At 39.9% G+C, this 22,221-nt stretch overlaps 1 protein-coding gene across 1 annotated transcript in view; it reads right to left on the bottom strand.

Annotated features, from left to right (window-relative positions):
- The window catches only part of LOC145993918 (sodium-coupled monocarboxylate transporter 2-like), a 386,054-nt gene extending 381,152 nt beyond the window's left edge, over positions 1-4,902 (bottom strand). Inside the window, exon 1 of the mRNA XM_083129842.1 lies at positions 4,835-4,902. The gene's annotated coding sequence lies outside the window, so the exon portion shown is untranslated. The remainder of the gene's footprint in view (positions 1-4,834) is intronic.
- Between the last annotated feature and the right edge of the window lie 17,319 nt (positions 4,903-22,221).

The following is a 22,221-nucleotide window of genomic DNA, read 5'->3' as shown; positions in this document are numbered from 1 at the left end:
CTGGGACACTCCAGGATGGTGTGTGTCGCTACCGTTATCCCAGTACAAACGATACAGTGAAAACCTACAATAGCCACTTAGCAGAAGTATGGCAATGAATATTCGCATTTCTGCTGGAGTCACATCAAAAGATTTACCGTCTTTCTGAAGAGCGTACAGTTTCTATCAGTTCACAAATTGTAAAAGTATGTCGTCATCCCAAAAGAGTTCAAAAAATCAACTGGAAACATGTTCTCTTCCAGAAATTCTGGTCTGGCCCCGGTTTTAGGTGGTTTCGCAGAAATGTTAATATTTTCCCACTTTCAGAGGCTCGTACATGTAACCGCTGTTACCGCAGGTAACAGCAAAATATAAAGAATTGAAGAACCTGTCTTAAAATATTATTACATACATAAACTGGTAATATTGTCAAAAAGTAAATATTGCAGACTGACATTTTTTCTGACACCGGCAAAAGCGAAGAGGAGGACTGTTGCCGTACCCTCCTCAGGCAACACGAGGAAAGGGCTGTGAGCCCGGCAAGGAAGACTTCGCGTCGCGGCAAAGACTGGTACGGCGGGAGGAAAAGGTGGGTTATTGCCATGCCTGTTTAGCCGCCACAGTTGCCGGTGATCCTTAAAGAATACAGATCAGTGTTGCCATATTCAATTGACAGAAAAGAACTAAGTCGCCTAATCGGGTCTATCTCACACTGGGGAACGATGTCGCAGTGGTAGCGTCGCCGCTTTGTAATCAAGGTATCCCGGGTCCGATACCCGGTTATAACGATAAAATCTTGCTAATTATCAGGTAAATCAATTAATCATCGTAATAAGCAATAATATGCATTGGATTGTGACTGTTCACCGGGAGTTGGACGGCGGAGAGCGAAAGACTAGCCTGTTTCCCGAGAGAAGAGGCCGAGCCTCGGGTAAAGAAATATAAAAATACAACTTTATTACCAATGGTCAGATTCAACTGAAATTAAAGACAGCCCAGCAGCCGATTATCATCGACGAAATCCCCAAAGCAGAATTTGATGGGAGATAAATTAAGCCCGATATTAAAGGTTAAACAGCTAGACTCGATAACAATAGCTACAGACTTCCTGGCACGGTCTTCGGAACGAACGTGCAGGTTACAATGGACCCAGTTTTAGGCTAACCTCTCTTCGAGGTGCTTTTTGAAAGGGTCAAAGAACTCCAATTACACGGGGGAAGATAGCAAGACAAGAGCCTACGACTTGAGGACAATTTAGCAACGCTTGGACAGAGAGGGTACAGTAACGAACCGTTTGAATAGAAAATAAATAGACGAGCAGAGAAGCGGAAGAGACAGTATTATTCAGATTTTCTTCGACGCGCTATCAACCAGTTTTACTCAGATTTTCTTCGACGTGTTATCATCGTCAATCTCTCGAGAACCACCCGCGAAAGTATCCGCTTTGTGTCGCACCGTTCCGTGTTGTGTTATTTCGCACGTGTCTGTGTACTATCAATATGGAGTAGAGACAGAGAAAGGCCCTGCTGGGGGGCGTCCGACCCAGTTACCACCTAGGAAGATGCGGAGATCCTATCTTATCGCCCGGAAGCTACCTATTGACCACGCCACAAACATCCACGACTTCACCACGAGGACTTCAGTCAGAGCCGACAAAGGTAAGCCGGAATGGACGTGAAAATGGATAAGCTTCGTTCGCCCCGTCGTGACATCCAATGAACTCGCTTAATTACATTAAAAATCTCGAACAGACATTGCTTATTACGGTGATTAAATTGCATCAACTATCATTTTAACATGTAAAACCGTACAGCGTTCAATTATCCATTCATCCAAAGTATTTAACATTCAGATTGTACGACGCTATAAATTGTCAACGTTCAATTATCCATTCATCCAAAGTATTTAATATTCAGATTGTACGACGCTATAAATTATCAATATAATTATATATCAGTGATCCTCGTTAACCTCAAAATTAACAATATATAGAGTAACATTCATTCAACAACAACAACATAAAAGGAGTAGTGTTTTTACAGTGCAGGTTAAGCTCCTACCGGAACAGTTTTTCCGTAAATGCAAAAGTAAAATGTCAAATTAAGAACTGTTTAAATTAATGTAGCTAACTGTAAACATGCCGCCGAACTATTATTGTATTAATTACTAATGTATTTTGGATTGCCGAGAAATGAATGCGAGAGTGAAAGTATGAGTGAAAGGGGCAATGATGTAATGTTTATGCATGTGCTCTTTTATAGAAATTACAGTATATATATAGAACTAACCCTGTAGTGTGATTCGTTCTACCCTATGTAATCTCTTGGGCTCCAACTGATGGCACTTACCCTGGGACAAAAGGTAAATAGGTTGTTAATGATTGCCTTTTGTTTATGTGTTTAATTGTTTTGTGGGTTTGACCGTACCCTCGTAACGTAGAATCAGAATGACGTCAGGCACGTTAAATAAGTAGACGTCGCGTTACGTCCAATTAAAAGATGGCGCCCGAACAAGTGACATGTAGGTTCGACGAGTAATCCCGAACATGCGACAAGTAGGTTCGATGAGTAATTCCGAACATGGTGACATGTATATTCGACGAGTAATTCCGAACAAGTGACATGTAGGTTCGACGAGTAATTCCGAACATGGCGACATGTATATTCGACGAGTAAGCCCGAACATGGGGCATGTAGGTTCGATGAGTAATCCCGAACATGGTGACATGTAGGTTCGATGAGTAATTCCGAACATGCGACATGTAGGTTCGACGAGTAAGCCCGAACATTTGACATGTAGGTTCGATGAGTAATTCCGAACTTGTGACATGTAGGTTCGATGTGTAATTCCGAACATGCGACATGTATATTCGACGAGTAATCCCGAACATTCGACGTGTAGGTCCGAGTAGGCCCGAATATGCGATAATTAGGCCCGAGTAGGCCCGAAGTTTAAATAAGTGTCGATAGTTGGAAGGAAGTTATTAATAGTCGCAAAAAATGAGTTTATTGTGCCATAATTATTCAGCTATAGAGCTATGTGCCTACATGCCTTCGACAGGAACCAAGAGATTGATAGAGGTAGAAAATCAAATATTAATCACTTATTGCAGTTAAAAAAATACCACGCAGGACACCTAGAGTATGAAGCGTTTAGTTCTTTGTGTTGCTATAATCAGTAATTTTCTAGTTTAGAGTATTTAAGTGTATTTACGCATAGTTAGCATGTGAATTGAGTATTTAATTGTTTGTGCAATATATATATAGTGGGCGTGAAGTAATAATGGTTAAAGTAATTTACGTAGCGAGAGATTTTGGATTGTTATGCGGCGATAAGGATAAAGCATCGATCGAGGATGGTAAGGGGGGAGACGCAAAACCCCGTAGGGTCTATTTATGAAAAAGAAAAGAGAAATAAAGAGGGATGGGGATGGTCAAGGGGTCCGCTGTCCTTCCAAAAATGTCAACCTAAAATTCTATATTTCACACATATAATATTATTTAGGTTACAGAAATTTGTGATAATTGTTGAAAGGGCCGATTGAGATTGACATACGTTGTCGCAGGAATACGATAATTTCGGATCGAAACAATGTTTTTTGAGGTAGCAGCACTGGTTTCGGGTGAAAACATTACTTAGAAGCATAATTTCCCCATTGTTATCTTAGCACGCTCCGAAGTGTCAGGTGTCGCAGGTTCGAATCCTCAGCAAGAAATGGTTATTTCAATGTTTGTTGTTATTATTTTACTTACATAATTATAAAAATTAATAATTACACAAAAAATGATTGTTTTTCAATAATTCACCATGCATCCTCATCGTCACGATTATCCTATAAAGCAAAATCCTTAAAGGTAGCAAGGGACGTAAAATATAGGAAATTGTAGTGGTGTCAGAAATGGGATTTCTGTGGATTTAGCGAAATATGGGAGTGAGAGTAGTTAGGAAACAGATGAAGACTACATCTACTCTACATATGTCTTATTTGAAACGGGCAAATCTGGTTTCAAAAGAACTAAGATGGCAACAGTAGTACAACTGGACTTCTTGCAGTGTAAGGTTCCGAAGGAAATATTGGCTATTGGGGAAGCGCCGATGCTGAGAAGGGAGGGAGCAAGGAAGATGGGGTGCTTGACGTGTTACAAAAGTAAACAACTGTTGGCGGGAGGGACTGTGCAGTGCGAGTTCTTGAGTGGTGTCTTTCGTCTTTGTGTTGTTTTCGGGCATTGTCAATTAATTAACAAATGGAATAGAGCTTGTTTCAAGTTCCGAGGTGGCGGGTTCGTCCTATCTGAACAGTTTGTGTAATTGTGCCATAGAAGATATTTCTGTAAGTATCAAATTACGTATTTCTTTATTAGGCTAATGTTTATTGTGTCAACAACCAATGTTTGCGATTTCACTTCACTGCTTAAGCCAACATTTCTTTCCTGATTAAAAACTTTACCAAAATCTAGTATCAAATTGAAGTCGTACCAGAATAATATTATACGAACTACTTGGAAGACATGGGGGGGGGCATAAGGTGGGGAGGCGCCCAAGTCTTACGGCTCCTCCCTTAAATGTCCTACTCATGACCGGTAACACTTTTAAAAATCCCACGCCACGCCACTGTCCACTTTATAACCAATGGTTGAGTTCTTTTATTTTTCTTTGCAGACACATCCTGGAGGCTCATTTTCGTGCTGGAATCCATTATAACAATTTCACTATCAGCTGCTTTTCTATCCTCTTCCACACCAAAATCTGTAACATTTCTCACTATAAGTTCTGCATTTCCAAGAAGCTGATTCCCTGAAAGATTATTTACATTTGCATTTTCACATTCCTCATCCCCACCACCCTCATCTCTTACCTCAGGGTTGTCAGGCGGCGTTATGTATATCGTGGCATCAACTAGTTGCTCTTCAGCTTCCAAAATAGCTGCTATTTCATCAACAGTAAGCCTGAAAAATAAAAAGGACATTGTAAGAATACACGCATTGATACTGAATTTTGTAGGCAGAGAGGGTGTAGGATATGGAAAGAAAGCAGATATATTTGGGGTGCCTGGCACCCTTATTTTGAAGGTATTAAAATATGATGCATTATTTACATGGGAATGTGTTTAATTATACTCATAATACACTTTCTCACTGCTGCAATTCTCGAGTAACTTCTACTGGAAAACCCCGTCACGTACGTTCCCACTGCCCCATTATTGGGGCGTCAACTATTTGCATTCTGTAGAAGCTTTAACTGTTTTTAGTTCTGTGCTACATATACCACACAAATGAGGTACACTTAAGAAATGAAACTGATATAACAAAATGGGAAACAAATAAACATACAATACATACCCTTTGTTGGAAGACATTGTGCAACGAGAATATACAATTACAACACGTCCTCTTACACAAAAGAAACAAATGAAAACCGTTATGTGGGATTGCAATGTTACCAGGTACCAACACATAACATCAAACGTAAATAAGCATCTATAAAACTTTTCACTTGGGAATAAATAAATGAAAACCAAACCGGCCCATTTTTGGAATTTTATAAATATAAAAATAGTATTTTGAATGTTCAGTTCGTTGAAAATTTAAATGCAATTTTCTAAGAAACATTTCATAACCTTACAATATTAAAAATACTATTGTTTGGTTTCAGAATTATTAAGATTTTCAATTCGCAGTTATTTTCATAAAATGTTATAAATAGCGAGTTTCTTCTAAAAAACTATTGTTTTTTTTACATTTCAATAATAGCTTTATTGGCATTGTTTCAAAGTATACACTATCTGCAGCATTCTTTGAGAAAACTGGACGTTTATAGGTGTCACCCTCACCGAGAAATATAAAATAAAAAACTATCCAATATGGCGGACTTTCTTCATGATGGTGGTCGTCAGCTAACATAGAGTGTTTAGATATTATTTTGATTTCTCGCCTCCTATTCTCACTATTCCTTTAACTGTCTTGTATATACTTTGTATTCTTCTAGTTTTTCTTTGGCTTCTATTTTCTGTAACGCTGACCAAAATTGTTGTCGTGGTACTGTATCAAAAGCTGCCTTTAAATCCACAAAGGCTACAAATAGTTATTTTCCTCTGCTAAGAAATTTATCTAAGTAGTGTTATTTGTGCTACAACCATTTCGATAAATGATGAACCCCCCTCAGGCAGATTTGGCTACACTTAAAACTTGCTCAACATGCCCATATGAGCTTTTTGCTCAAGTGTGGTACTCCGTCTAATCCAAGATTTTTGTAAAAATGCCCTCGGGAAGTTCCTGTGAAATGATGAGCCCCCTCAGATTGATTTGTCCACACTTACAAAAGGCACTTCTGTCAGATTGTTGTCCATAAGCTTGTTAAAAATATGCCCCTTTTGATATTTTTTTGCCCACACCTAAAACTAAGCCAAGATACACCCACAACCACCCACACCCACACATATTTACTTCTGGTTTAAGTTCAATTGGACACCAGCCTCATCTCATATATCTAGTACTAAGACAATGCAATTCTTCTAGAATTGTTCTGTGACTCTCTCATTTCTTACATCATAAACATATGATTTTTCACCTATAAGAATAACACTACATGTGGTGTCATCAGGGAGTGTATCGTGGAATTCACAGATAATTTTAATGTTTGTCCTGTCATTAACCACAACTTGTTTTCTTTTTGAAGTGTTGATGACAAACATGGGTCTCTGTGCTTTGAATTCATCTGGTGTGTAATACATATCAGTATTGCCAGTAGTGACCCTTTTGTATGCTGTAAATGCTTCATATAATTTAAGGAAATCATCCTTGGACATGTCTAAATTATAATTTTCTCTGGGGAACACCTCATTTCTGCCATTTTTAAGATATATGTTCTTGATGTTGCAGTTATCAAATCTACTTGAAATTTTTTCCTGATTATTGTGTCTTCCAGTCTGAAACAGTACCACCACAAAATCCGGCATGTCATATTGTATACTGGAGAATGAATTTGTAGCATCAAACTCATAATAAGTACCAGTGGCAGGCTTCTGTACACATTGACATGTATAAAATTGTAAAGGTACTTGTGGATTTTTTATTATATCTGCTTTGTATTTAAGAGCATAACTGGCTTCATATTCAACAACCGGGATTCTTAGCTCCATAGTCTGAATAATGCATTTGCCTTCATCAGGTAGGGTATCAGGCAGAGCTTCCCCTGTAGAGTTTAATGTACTGTACCTCATCAAAGCATTATTATCATTGGCAGCTCTTCTAAATGTGATTCTTAAACCACCCTTCCACATAATATCTTTGTAATCTGAGAAGAATCCTGGCAACAGGCGCATTGGGAACAGCACTGTGTGGCTCTTGGATAATATTTTATCACCAGCCTCAAATCCACCTATTTTGAAGTAAGAAGCCTCGGTTTTGGATAATTTTAGTGTGGCCAAAGCTGTGGAGGTAATGCCGGGATAATCCACTCTGTTTATAACAACACCATGTTTTCTGATCTGAATTTCAGAGAACAGATGTGGCACAAAATTGTCTACCAATCTTATATTTGAATTTGCCGGATAATCTGTACCATCGAGCTTTACAACATCAAATTTGATGTATAGATCTGCTCTGTGGGGGTGTATAAAGCCATCCCCTACATCAAGATCAACCTCAATCTCTGTGTTGGGTTGATTTAAATTTGCAAATGTCCTCCTGTTTGGAGCGAATGATTGTAGCTCATAACTCTCAATATTTTCCATTTTTTTTGTATGTATTTTTATTTAAATATTAATCTCTATGATTGCAGTTGTTGTGGCTCCAGCAAAATCAACTAATTCTTCTTTTTCATTAGTGACCATCAATTCAATATTATCTATTCTATTAAGGCACACAGGAAAATATAATGTTGGGGATGGAGTGTAGATGATAGGCTCCATAAAATCAGAATTAGGTTTGAATGTTGCAATGATGCCAGTTTGTTTGTGAGTGCCTATGCCATTTCATTTGGTGATCATGCCCTCAGCCACATTACAGTGAATATTTAGAGTCTCTATGGCTAAGAATTTAGGTATATTAATAGCAGTGTGTTTAATGGCCGGTTCAAGTTATGTGTTGTTCTCAAAGCCTAACAGCTCTCCTATACTACCCAGATCCACTGTTTCTGTAGCAGATACAATCTCTACTCTGTGAGTGACAGAATTTTGAGTTAAAACTATACCTTCAATATCTTGGTTTGTAAGCGGCTCTTGTTTTTTTTAAACTTATTTATGGCTCTCTTAACACCTTTGCCTTGTTTCTCCATGGCCAGGTTATGGCGCTTCAATTCATCTAATTCTGCCCTATTCTTCTTGGCATCTATTACTGTTTTTGCTATGGCAGCTGATCCCCCAGCCAAGCTCCCCACAGCCCCAAGTGCTGCTAAGATGGCCGGGATAGTAAATATGAAACCCCCCACATGTGATTTTTTTCTAGATTGCTGTAATTTTTTTAATTGAGGGGTACTAAGTAATAATTTCATACCATGGCCCTTGGCAAGACAAGAGCTTTTATTCTTGCGGTGCTTTTTGGTTAAAAGGTTATCAATAGTTTTAAGAGATTTAAGACCTGCATAAGGTATTTGATACATAACACCCTTGGCCTTCATTCAAGGTTTATTATATATATATATTCACAGCCCCACCCCAGTTTTTGTTTGGTGTTCATAGCTATGGTGGTTCCCAATGCTGCTATTCTCTCACTCAAAGAAGCATCTTTGCTTACAAATCTACCAAATGCAGCCTCTTCTAATTTCTTGTCTGCAACATGTCTCTTGTCAAGATCAGAATGTGTGTTGTATGCTATGTCATGGTCTCTACAAGCAGCATCTAGGGGATTAACACCAGGGTCCCCTCTCTTTAGTCTATGGTCCAATTTTGTGCCTGGACCACAATACTGATAGCCTGGAATATGTAGTTCAAATAGCAGCTTGTTTATAATGTCATTAACCAACCCCCGACCCTCAGAAATATTCCAAAATTTAGGTGGTAGAGTATTAATAATTTTTATAAGATATCCAATCCCCTTAGTGTCATTCAATATAAAATTAGACAATTTTGTGCTTATCATGTCCATAATTCCAACCTTTTCATTGTAAAAATTGTGGTTGCCAGCATTTTCCTCCCCAGCTATCACCAATAACCTATCTACAAGTTTCCTGACATCATCAACCCAGACAAATTCTTTAGGCAGGGTGTTGTATTGTTTGATTCCACTGCCAGTCTTAACTTGTGACCATATGGGCTTGTTCAATTTGTTGTATTTTGCTCCACTGCTAGACTTGACTCTTTTTTGTGTGGGATCATTGTTCTGGTATAGAGCATCCGATTTTTTTAATATTTCCTTGTAGTGCTCATAGTCTTGATCTGTATAGCTGCCAGGCCTTTTCCGAGTCATCAGTTCCCACAATCCAGGTGTGCCGGGATACTTAACAAAACCACCTTTTTCTCCAAGATGAGATTCTGAATATACAATCAGATCATCTCCCATAAATGTTACTCTGAAATTGCCAATTCTAAGTATGATGATACCATCACGCTCTGTGTCAGCATATAAGCCAAAAACCTCATCTTTGTTGTCTTTAGGTGTGCTTAAATATTTTTGAGCAAGAAGACCCAATTCAATAGGATCCTGAGTAGCTTCAATCTTGTCATATCAATTGTGACAAACCCATAACTGACCTGGTTCCAGCACCTACTGCAAAACTTGGAAAAATTATTGTAGCTCAAGTCCCCACCTACATATTCATCATGTATGTGTTTGAGGTTGGTATGATCTTGACGAAACACACATATAAAATTGCTGTTGTCTCGGATCAGCTGCTTCGGAATTTTAGAAAAAGTCTGTGCCAGGTTGAAACAATCAATGTTTTTGTGTCGCCCCTGTGTAAAAAAAATTCTAACCTTGTTTTGATTATCCAGTATAATGTCATCAAACACAACAACAGAATTATCGAGACATTCATGGAGTGGCTTAACATCTGATTCAAAAGTGGCAATATCCAGTCCATCATATAGCTTCATCAGCTGCTGATATTTTAATTGTTCCAAGCTCTTAGAGAAGACATAGAAGTGCCTGTTTTTCCAGTCTAACCAGTTGGGTGCCAATAAAAAATTATCAATCATTAGTGTAGTTTTACCACAAGCTGATGGCCCAACAATAAGACATCTAATATTTTCAGGCAGCAACTTGCCATTTCTCTTAATCTGCTGTTCAGGTTCTGGCAGCCTTTTTATAACATCCCAGGTGCTCATATTATCACTTTGTCTGCATCGATCCAGCTGTGTTCTGGAAGTCCTAGCCATTTGACAAATAACTTGTTGCCTTTTCTGCGGATGATTTTTTCTATGAGATATGTGTCAGGCTGTTTAATTTTGTTGAGTTCTTCTTCATAGAACCGGCCTTTGAGAATTTCTCCTCGGTGGTCTTTTATTATATATGTGTTAAGGGTCCCAGGTTTAACTTGAACCACTGTAAATAATTCAGTGCTCCAGTTTCTTGTAAAGCCTCTTTTGAATAAGTGCTTATATTTGCTGATTCTTACTTGATCACCCACCTTGTATTTGGCCTTTCTTGTTGTTGGCTGGTATCCAGGATAATAAACAGTCCTGATCAATTTTTGCTCATCAGATGAAGTTACTTCAGAGGGTTTCATGTTGATTGTGGAATGGACCGAGTTGTTATATTTATGTAGAAGTTCTGGAGGAATATTAAGCCATTTATAATTACCTTGAAGTGTAAATTGTTTATACATAAGATTTTTTAGGGTTTTGTTGAATCTCTCTACAATTGAGGCCTTGAGATCACTGTAACTCGAATAATGTTGTATTGACTGGCTTTTAATAAATTGTTGGAACACAGAATTATAAAATTCTTTGCCATTATCTGTTTTGCAAATAGTGCGGTGATCTTCCACTCTGATTGATGATTGTCCTGAAGGCTTCTGTAACACATTTTCCAGTCTTGGATTTGAGTGGCACAGCCCAGGCAAATTTTGAAAATGTGTCTATTACAGTGAGTAGATACTTGTAGCCCTTGTTGATTTTGTCTCAGTTTTTCAGCTGTCCACTTGCCATCTCAATCAAGTCGCTCTGCCATAAATCATCTATGCCTTTTGTGACTACTGGCAGTCTCTTATAATTATGTCTGGCTTGTCTGTGTAATTCATCAACAATAATTTGTCTAGACATAATATGAAAACAAGAATATTGCAACTATAGGATGTTCAGCAGCTGATACTACAGGATTTTCTAAATATAATTTGTCTCCTATTTGTATATGAAATTCCAGAGAGCCATCATCTTCAGCATAAGATGTTTCTAATGTATTGGGATCTGTAAAATCCTCTAACTCTACACTGGTGATTTTTGGTTTGTTGTCAGCATTTGTTATTGATAAGATGGGGTAGTGGTGTGCCTGTGGTTGAAGCCAATATTTGATCTTGATTGGTCTCAGTGTTCCCCCAACAAAAAACTGGTAATAAAATTGTGCAGGGGACAGCATATATATTTTGCCACTTGGTGTAAATGGTGAATCATATTCTTTGTTGGGGATGCTGTATAATTCAAGAATTATTGTATGTTTAGGATTCTCGATTATGCCTGTTATTTCTTTTTCTGCTGTAAGCAATCTGCTTGTTACAGATTCAAGGTGCTCATTAATAGTCCTAACAACATCATCATGGCCTGGCTTGATTTTTATGTCCACAACAAGTTTCTTGTATTGTTGCACAATCTCTTGAAGCTGGGTGGCAAAAACAGACAGAGCATTTGCTTCATTGGATTCCATGGTCCCTAGCTGTTGCTTGATATTAGCTACAATTTGTTGCAAATTTTCAATAACTGCCAATTTTGAATTTTGAGCAGTAAGATCATGGACCTGTCTTCTGATATCCTCAAACAGGGCATGCAGTTCATTAATATGTTGATTAGTTGGTAGTGTGGCCACTGTCTGAGTAAGTTGTTTGATCTCTGTCTGGATATTCTTGATATCTTCTGATTTCAATATGCGATTCACAGCTCTCTTAATATTTTTAAGTTCCTGTGATGTAGGCAGATTTGTTACAGTATTTTGCAAAGATTCAAGTGCCAATTTCACATTATTTAATTCAGAAGCATCAGCCACATTTTGCATAGCATTTTGGAGCAGGGCTATATCTGCCTGAGTGGGTGTTGATTGTTGTAAAATTTCAAGTTTTGTTTGGATATCATCGATCAAGTGATGAAAATGAGATAGCTCAGATTCAGTGTTGAGGTTTTCAAGCTTTGTGATCTGTTGCTGGACACTGACAAGTGTGTCTACAATACCAGGCAGGCGGGATTCTTGTATATTTGTCAAATCACTTTGCACTGCTGCTATTGTACCCTCAAGATGGGTTATGGTACTTTGAATTTTTCCAAAATCTTCATATGTTTCAAGTTGCAGCTTAATGTTGGCAACACTCCGAGTTATTGCACTCAAAGCATCAGAAGATGGCAAGTTGTTCATAAAATTTTCAAGTGTCTTAATTTTTTCTTTAACATCGGCTATGGCATTGTTCAAGGGGTCCAGATTAGGTATCTGGAGTGATTGAATCTGTTCTTTTATAGTGGAAATCACTAGATCAAAATTTTCTTGTGATTTTATGCTTTTGACAATTGTTTGGAGCTGTGTCTGGACATTATTTATCTGCTCTTCCAATTGTTGTTTCAATTGCTCAGATTTGGTGGCCTGGGTCTTAAATTTGGCTTGAAGAGCTGCTACAGCCTCTTCTAAACTTTGAAAATTATCTAATGTGGTCAAGTCAGTATATTTTTAAAGCAGCAATTTGAGTTCTGAGTCAATTTTAAGAAGAGGGTCCATGCATTGTGATTGCAAATTTGTAATTTCTAGTTGAAGACTGGCATTGAGTGTGGTTTGTAAAGCTTGCAAATCACTTCTTAATTTCTTGACTCTGACATCAAGCATCAGAATCTCATCACTGTGATCTTCATGCCTTGTATGGCCAAATATATCATTAGGCATTTTTGTTTTAGTGGTTATTTATTATTGAATATCTAATTCTTAATTCTATAAAAAAAGGTATAAGCTTGTCATAGGATCCAGGGACCTCAATATATAAGCAGTCACCAGCAGAAACAGTATATACAGTGCCAGAAATCATGCTTGAGTGCTTAATTCTATAAATATTTCTCCCTACTGAAATCTTGACATTACCCTCAGGGGTTGTAATAAATTGCAATTGACCACCTACAGGTAATTGGTAATGATTTAAATTATTGTTAAATATGTACAATGTTTTACCTGTTTCATCATCAACATCTGTAAGTATGCTGTTCAGATGAATAATTAACAAAGCACTTAGTTTAGATATCATATCAGAAGAGGGTTGTGGTGTTGGCAGGTCCATAATAGCCTGTTTTTTAAACCCAAATAAGTTCATAGGCATGTTTATTTATTTCAAATCATGCTCTGTAATTGGGCATTGATTACCACTTTTCAAATCACAATGACCCCATGGTAGAGTATGTATGCCACATGACAAAATGCATCTCTTATCATCATGTGGGTCCAGAGCCACTTTTCTTACAATATTTGTAGTCAAAAAGTGATCCACACTCTGAATTCTGGATTCTGATGTTCTGATTGTGCTACATGATTTGAGGCAATTTTTGTAATCTTCAAATTCAAGCTCTTTGTCAACAATTACTCTGCCAATGCCCTTGGCCTTTTTGGCAACAGCGCCACTACATGTTTCAAAACTGTACATCTTGGCCCTTAACCCAGCAAATGCCACAATAACATCACCAAGTGTCTCATCTTTTAACTTGCCAGGCACCTTTTTGTTGTGGTGTTTAATTTTTGAATGTTCAGTGGTATCAAAATATTTAAACAATTCAGGCTGTGCTATATCTTGATAAACATCTTCTGTTTGAATATCAAGAACAAAACTATCTGTGTCCATGTACATCAGTTTTACACGATCCTTATAAAAAGGCTTCAACACATTATAAAACAATTTTAACATGTGTAATTTGGCCAATTCCAATATCACAGCCCCTACATAAATAGGCTTATCAAACTTAATATTTGTTTTTTTCATGTTGAAAAGTGCCATATTCTCATCATAAATTCTTCTGTAATTGAAGTTGGGCTTTGCAATCAATTTTTTGCTCCGGCTGGGGTCAGTAATTATTTTAACATCAATATGTTTTCTGACATTTTCTATTGTTTTGCCTTACACAGAATTGACCATCAATTTAAACAAGGTCTTAACAAATTGGCTCATTGCAGATGTTCGAAGCTCTGTGTTTGTATCAATATATGGCTTCAACCATCTTGAGTGCCTGAACCTCAAAACTTTTCCAACTTTGGTCACTTGAACACCATGATTCATCAGGAACTGGAGGTTTTCGTAATATAAGACATAATTCTGTTTCGGCTCTAGAGTCATCATCAATTTCTTCTGTTTAGAGCCAGGTGAACACTTAACCTCAGGAATTGGGGGCAGATCAGAAAATGTGTTGTGTAAATTATCAGGAATTGTCAGATCAACCTCTAAGAATAGACCATAGTGACTGTCATCAAAATCCTTAAGATCCTCAATGTTGAAATCTTCAACCCACTCAAGCCCTGCATATGGCAGTTTTTTCATCATAGCATAACCATAGAGGCTATTGGCATCTACATACAGTATATAATTTGATGCCAGTGCTGGATCATAATTAAAGGCCTGCACAAGACCTGGAGCAGACCCGTTCGCGAGACATCGCTCCTGAAATGCCATGCAACCTGCGCAACACCCTCGCTTGAGCAGCTTGTATGCCCACCTGCACAGATCGTTCCTGGCAGGCATTGTAGACCCGCCGGGTACCCGCAGTCTTACGATACCTAGTAGGTCTCAGTTCGTTCTTTCCATCAACTGCAGACCCCTCCCTCTGCATGACGTAGTTGCTTCGAGTAGAAACTGCACCTGGCCCACACCGTTCTGCAGTGTTGCCAACTGCAATAGATTTTCACTACTTAAAAAAGGGAACTCGAAGCTTCGTAAGCCACATCACCAATGAAATGAGATTTACGAATGTTGCTACCCCACACACACACATTGAAATAGGTTTTCCGTGGCACAGGATCCATAAGTATATGTCGTAAACAACCAATATACGTATATATAGTGATATAGGACAGGACTGAAACATGTCACGTTCGACGCTGAGGTCGCGAGTCGAACAACACACTGTTCTACTGCGAACACCAGGGCCGTAGCCAGCCAGGGCCATTGCCGTTACCCTCGTTTTGGGGGTAGGGCCAAGTACTTGGATAAACGTGCCAACAAGAACAATCACAATAATAGTAATAAAGTAGCATGAAAGGCATTATAATCCTCATAAATCACGCAAAAAGGGGGTAGAAGTCGGTTCTCACGCGCATTTGTGTTGAAACAGAGGATTAGAAATATTTTTTTTCAACACGTCAATTTCACATTAGCTAATAATGGAAAACAAGCACACAAACTGTTTTTGAAAGAAAGAAAGTGCATGATAAATGCATTCCGAATGTACAGACATATGGCATGTAAAATTTCCATCTACAATATTTTCTTTTCACATGGAGCGACGTATTACATAATCAATTCATCCAACTCGTAACAAACCAACATTAATAGCAAATAATATCACGGGCAGCCACTTAGATCGTTCGGCGCTCAGGGCCGACTGCCGCTACCCCTTTGCTACGGCATTGAACTTGATGAGACTGGATAATATTTTATAATATATTTCTACTTTCATAAAATTTGAAATCAAGGGGTTGCAATTACCCCTCCATTCCCCCTCTGCAGGTGCCCTTGGCCGTCTGGAAGGAAAATGCAAGAAAAATATGAAAATTAATTCCATCTTGAGTACCCTTTAGCCCTGCTACTCTTAAATTCTGCTAGTCTGTTTTTTCTTGTACTTTAATGTTTGACCCCCACCCTGACCCTTCCGCTAGACTTAATTTCCGTCCAAGCTTGTGAGCAATGCACCCTACCCCCCTCTGGTTGCGCCACTGCGTGCCTGGTTAAGGCACCATGCAATGAAAAGCAATTAGTTTTCAGTGAGGAGATTTTTGTTTGCTCGATCATTCATTTAAATAAATGAAGCTGTAATACTGCGTGCATTTCCTGGCAATAAGATAAAAACTGCTTACGCTGAACTGAAATCGCTAAGTATATAAATTCTCCTTGGAGGAGAGAGCTCCTCCTAGGACCTCGTAGGATTTACGACCTACGTAAGTAGGCAACACTGGCTGAAGCTGTCCACGTGGTGATGAAACACCTGGAGCGACACGCTGCCGGAGGGCTGTTTCCTTCCAGCAGGTTTTGCAGGCGCCCGGGTCTTGTTGAATGCCCAGTTACCTTGTAAGCGCAGAGCGCCTGGAAGACGAAGAACCCGGGTAAAGACGCAAGTCGACTCGTTGCCGTGGGCAGGCGAGCAGGTATACCTGTCCTCGCGGCAAGCGGGCAGTGGGTAGGTAAAATGCACATTATGCTGGCCTCTTATCATAATCAGGAATATATTTGTTATTTGCTCTGGCATATCTCTGAGAACATTGCACCATGCCTCCTCTTATACATTGTTCCATAAACAGATACATATCTTGATCCTGGATCAGATCCAATTGCATTTTAGTGTTTAAAAACATTGCAGACCATGCTAGGCCCGGAGCACTGTAAAAATACATTGGATCCAGCTTATAATTTTGCATGGAAGATTTTCTGAATGCCTGCAGTATATCAGCTAAGAGGGTCACATCAAGTTTTAAATAAGCCTTGTGATAATCACCAAATGTCTGGCATTTTAAATTGTTCCACATCAACTGGGCATGGTGATAATCTTCATCAGTGATTCCAGTGACTCCAGATCACTCAGCCACTCAGCAACCCAACATTAACAGTGCCCTGGAGGTTGGCATCAAAAGAGTTTTGCTGCCCCGGCGTGATACAGAGACACCTAGCGACATATCAGGGAACTAGGAATTCTTCTCGGTTGTGTACTAAACCAGAGGTCAGACAGAGCACAGGCCGTGGGCCAGAGGACCTCCCCCAATGGAGGAAAGACTTGCCACCATGCCTCCCCCTGCCTTCACCACCCCCTCCCCTCCGTGACCGCTGCGAAAGGGCACCACCTGGTTCATTTCATTCTGGCTCCGGCTTCTTTCAAGATTTCTCTACTGGTGAAATATTCACTGCTGGCTGGGCCTTGCGTGGAAAGTGGCCACGGCAAACAGTCAGGACCTTCACAAATGAGACTTAGATTGAATAAATTTTATTTATTACAGTGGCTGCTATAATTGTGTGGGATTTCTCTTAGTGCGGTTGAGATTATAAATTGAGAGTAAAGAAGGAGGTAGAGATTATCAGTTGAAAGTAACGACGAATGAAGTAAAAATAACTAATTGAAAGTAAGCTGTGGCTGTGTAGTCTTGCTAATGGACCGTGTTAAAAATGTAAATATAAACATTGACGAGCTCTTGCCCGGTCCCCCCGGAAATTCCGGTTTAGGCCCGTGCCCGTTGTTTCCAGTACAGATTCACCGGCATACGAAGTAAGAAATGAGCGCTTGTTTTCATCAATTGTTAGACGATAGTCAAGAAAGGTATTTGTTGAAGATCTACTATGACGGAGTAGACGTCAAGAATCCGTCGGATGATCAACTCCAGAGCAGATTATTAAAACATGACGTGTCTTTGTGGCCGCCAGTTGTATAGCATACTACCACTACGTATCTCATGTACACGTACGACGAACTGAAAACGTTCGAAAGTTTAGATATATTCAATTATTTTGTAAATGGAAAAGTGAGGGAAAGAGAATTCTATAAAACTAGTCATATTATTATATTATAAAGTATGCTTAAGTGAATCTTTGCCAACAAATCTGCAGAAGTAATGACACATGCAAATGCTAGTAAATATGTGTGCTTTCAACTTCGCCGGAAGTCCAGAAGTAAGTGGTTCGACCCAACGGAGCCGGGGGGGGGGTGATTGCAGTGATTATTATTGCAGCATCGATATGTAAATTATATATAGACCTTCCCCCATATTTTCTCATGGTTATAGTATTTTACGTTTTACTTTCGAGTATAAATTGGTTACAATTGTGCAAACAATTTTTGCAAGAAACTGTTTGTGAGCAATTATAGTTTTGTTTCGCACAGATTTCAGAGGTTTTTTTTAACAAGTTTCTCAAAAGTCTGCAATACGTTTTTTGTGAGCATGAAACTCTTAATGCAGACAACAAATGTTTTGTCAGTCATTCTTGATCATTCGGCTGTTTCATTAACCTTCATTATGGAAAACAACTTTTCACCAAGGCAAGTGCAATTAATAAAATTTCTGCATCAAAATAGCTTATTCGAGGATACTGCTATGGGAGATATGAGAAAAGTCAAGGATAGCCCACCTCGCGACATTTATTTCTCAATACGAGTTGCACTGCAATTCAATAAGTTCCATTCGAAGTAAGGACTTGCACACGCATCACACACGCACACACACACACACACACACACACACACACATATATATATGTGTGTGTGTGTATATATATATATATATATATATATATATATATATATATATATATATATATATATATATATATACAGGGTGTTGCAAAATACCTGTTACAACGCTTGGGAGGTGATTCTACAAGTAAAAACAAGGAAAAAATGTCATGTGAAAAAATGTCGAAATCGGCACCGTTTTCGAGTGACAGGCGTGCGAAAATCGCCTCACACCATGTGTAAAGTACAATAACTCAAGAAGGAAGAAATATATCAATGTCGGAATAAAATAATACAAACAAAATCGTACCTGGTGAATACAATGGTGCATCAATTGAGGCCCAGTGTAAATTGCGCAAGGGGACTCTCAAAGAAAGTGGGGAATCCCCTGATGGAAAATACAAGAAATTTACTACTATCTTCTACATAATGTTGAGATCGGAATGTAGCCAGTAAAAAATGGCGACGTATGTCCACATGTCCCACTACTGCTGGGACACCGTCCCACACCCGGGAAATAGGAAAATAACTGCAAATCTCCTGTTGTACACGGTTCACATTGCGGTTCGAAGAAAAGAAACCAATTTGTCGCATGTCTCACTACTGCTGGGACACCATCCCAAATGGAAAAAAATACTGGAAAATCATAAAAAAAAGTTTTCAATCCCTTAATGTTGACACACTACTTTGCAGTACGAAAAACAAAAGTTAAACAATGGCCACATGTCGTTAGGCTGTACATATACTACAAGAGAGCTCCCCAAAGAAAGTGGGTAATCCTCGAAGGAATGAAGACGGAGAATGGCGAGAAAACGCACACAATGGCATGTAACATTTCCAGGCACAGCACATCTGGAAGGGATTCCACTGAGAAGCGCACAACCTCCGCACATGCAGATCGACGGTATGAAGTACAGCGATATCCAGCATCTTCACTCGTACCTTTCACTAAAGGACACTATGTGGTGCTGATAGGGGCTCACACAAACACCGGTATACTCAGAGACGTTGTTGAAAATGTCCGCCATTGACTTCAAGACAAAGATGGCATCGGCGAAGCACTGATTGTCTGGTACGTGCAAATACCTCTGGCATGTCACCAATTGTCCCAGCAGCGGCACTAACACGAGCAACGAGATCCTCAGCACTTTCCACAGGGGTTTCATACACGAGCCTTTTCATTTCTCCCCACACAAAGAAATCCAGTGGTGTGAGGTCGGGGGAACGAGGTGGCCACGGTAAAGGTCCACCCCTGCCAATCCAACGATCGCCGAAAATATCGTTGAGTAAGGCTCTGGCTCACCGGTCGAAATGTGCGGGGGCGCCGTCGTGTTGAAACCAGATACGTTGTCTACCTGCCAGTGGCACGTTTTCCAAAAGTTCAGGTAATACGTCATGTAGAAACACTCGATAATTCCCACCACACAAAGTAGATGGCAAAATGTACGGGCCTATCAAGTGGTCACCTACTACGCCACACCACACATTCACTGCGAACCTATGTTGATGATGGCGCACAATGATTGCTTGCGGATTGTCCATATACCAGACGTGGCTGTTGTGGCTATTGAACATGCCGTCCCTGGTGAACATTGCCTCATCGGTCCACAAAACTATTGTTGGGAACTCTGGAATGGAAAGAGTTTGTTGCACGTACCATTGGCAGAAATCCATGCGTAGGGGAAAGTCCGTGGGCAGTATGTGGTGCACCTTATGCAATTTGTATGGGTGCAATCCCTCCTCTCGAAGAACGCGGAACACATTGCTATGGTGGGTTTGTTGAGTACGAGCAATGACACGTGTCCTGGTGTCAGGACGGTCTCGTATCGCGTCCAACACGTCCTCTTCAAATTGCACAGTGCGCACAGTGCGGGGTCTTCCACAATCCCACCTACGGGGTAGTAGAGATCCAGTTTCACGCAGTCGAGCATCAAGTCTTTGAAAGAGTGCATGTGCTGGTAATCGCCTATTGGGAAAACGTTCGTGATACAAACGACGTGCTTCACGGCTGTTTCGGTTTGCCACTCCATAAACGAGATGCATATCAGTAAGCTCGTGGGTAGAGTACTCCACCATTGTCTTGTTCGAGAACTGCCCAGAAACAGGGGCACTTTCCCTCCGAGTGACGGATCACAACTACCGTGATTAGCACTCACGTAATGTCACACAGGTGTCCACGCAGTTGTTGCAAACCGAGAAAGAACACGGGAATACGTACTCTACGTACAGTATTCCTTAGCGCAATTCAACCATACACACACGCCAGACTAAACTCCACGCTGCGAGACGCAGAACAAGACAGGAAAAACAACGGTCGACTACAGTCTCTACGTAGTATCCACCAACACTAATACGTAACAGGTGACCTACACTCACAGCGCCTCTAGTGGAGCTTTCTGTACCAATTAGCTGAAATCAATCTGAGCGTAATTTGACGGCATAGCGTCATTTTCGAGTGAATTTCCTATTTCCCGAGTGTGGGACGGTGTCCCAGCAGTAGTGGGACATGTGGACATACGTCGTCATTTTTTACTGCCTACATTCCGATCTCAACATTATGTAGAAAATAGTAGTAAATTTCCTATATTTTCCATCGGGATTCCCCACTTTCTTTGAGAGTCACCTTGCGCAATTTACACTGGGCCTCAATTGCTGCACCATTGTATTCGTCAGGCACGATTTTGTTTGTATTCTTTTATTCCGACATTGATATCTTTCTTCCTTCTTGAGTTATTGTACTTTACGCATGGTGTGAGGCGATTTTTGCACGCCTGTCACTCGCAAACGGTGCCGATTTCGACATTTTTTCACATGACATTTTTTCCTCGTTTTTACTTGTCGAACCACCTCCCAAGCGTTGTAACAGGTATTTTGCAACACCCTGTATATATATATACAGGGTGCTCGGAAATTCCCCTTACAAACTCCTAGGGCATCAGGTAGAGGGAACTGAGTAGACAATATTTGGAATAGGAACCCATGTCCGGAAACGTACCGTTTCCGTGTTACAACCATGACAATGTGTCGGATGTGCCTGTGTTGGTATGCAACCGGGTAGGCAGTACATGACGTCAGAAGATCACCTGATGACCTAAAGTGTTATCATTTATTACAACCATGTCAAATGAGGTATTACGTAAGGTACAGAAGTGAATGGCGTGTGACAGTCCATAATACAAACAAATTTATTTGGTAACAATGCCAAGGGAACAAAAAAGAAATGTACTATTTATTGATCAGCACCTGTGTCAGCAGTGGAACGCAACAATTTGTAGATGTCACGTGCCTTCAGGTGATTTTCTGACGTCCTGTACTGCCTACCCGCTTGCATACCAACACAGGCACATCCGAAACATTGTCATGATTGAAGCACGGAAACGGTATGTTTCCGGACATGGCTTCCTATTCCAAATATTGTCTACCCAGTTCCCTCTACTAGCCCTACGAGTTTGTAAGGGAAATTTCCGAGCACCCTGTATACAGGGTGATTCTAAAGGTATAGTACAAACGAAAACCACAGATACCTCCCATGAAATAGAGACGAAAGTTCCCCTTCCACTTTGCCGAGAGATGCCTCCGTGAGGAGCTACACAACGCCGAAAACGTGTGAAAATGAACTTCACACCTCTGTACAGCCAGTACCAGTGAAGATAGAAAGGCGGAACAAACGAAGTCAAAAGGAACACCAAAGTCGCCCATCCGAAAAACACTAG

This window comes from Lepisma saccharinum, chromosome 10 (assembly GCF_977018435.1).
Source record: "Lepisma saccharinum chromosome 10, izLepSacc3.1, whole genome shotgun sequence".
Lineage (NCBI taxonomy): Eukaryota > Metazoa > Arthropoda > Insecta > Zygentoma > Lepismatidae > Lepisma > Lepisma saccharinum.
The sequence above is the reverse complement of the archived record's forward strand: the minus strand, read 5'-3'. Positions and strand labels throughout refer to the sequence as shown.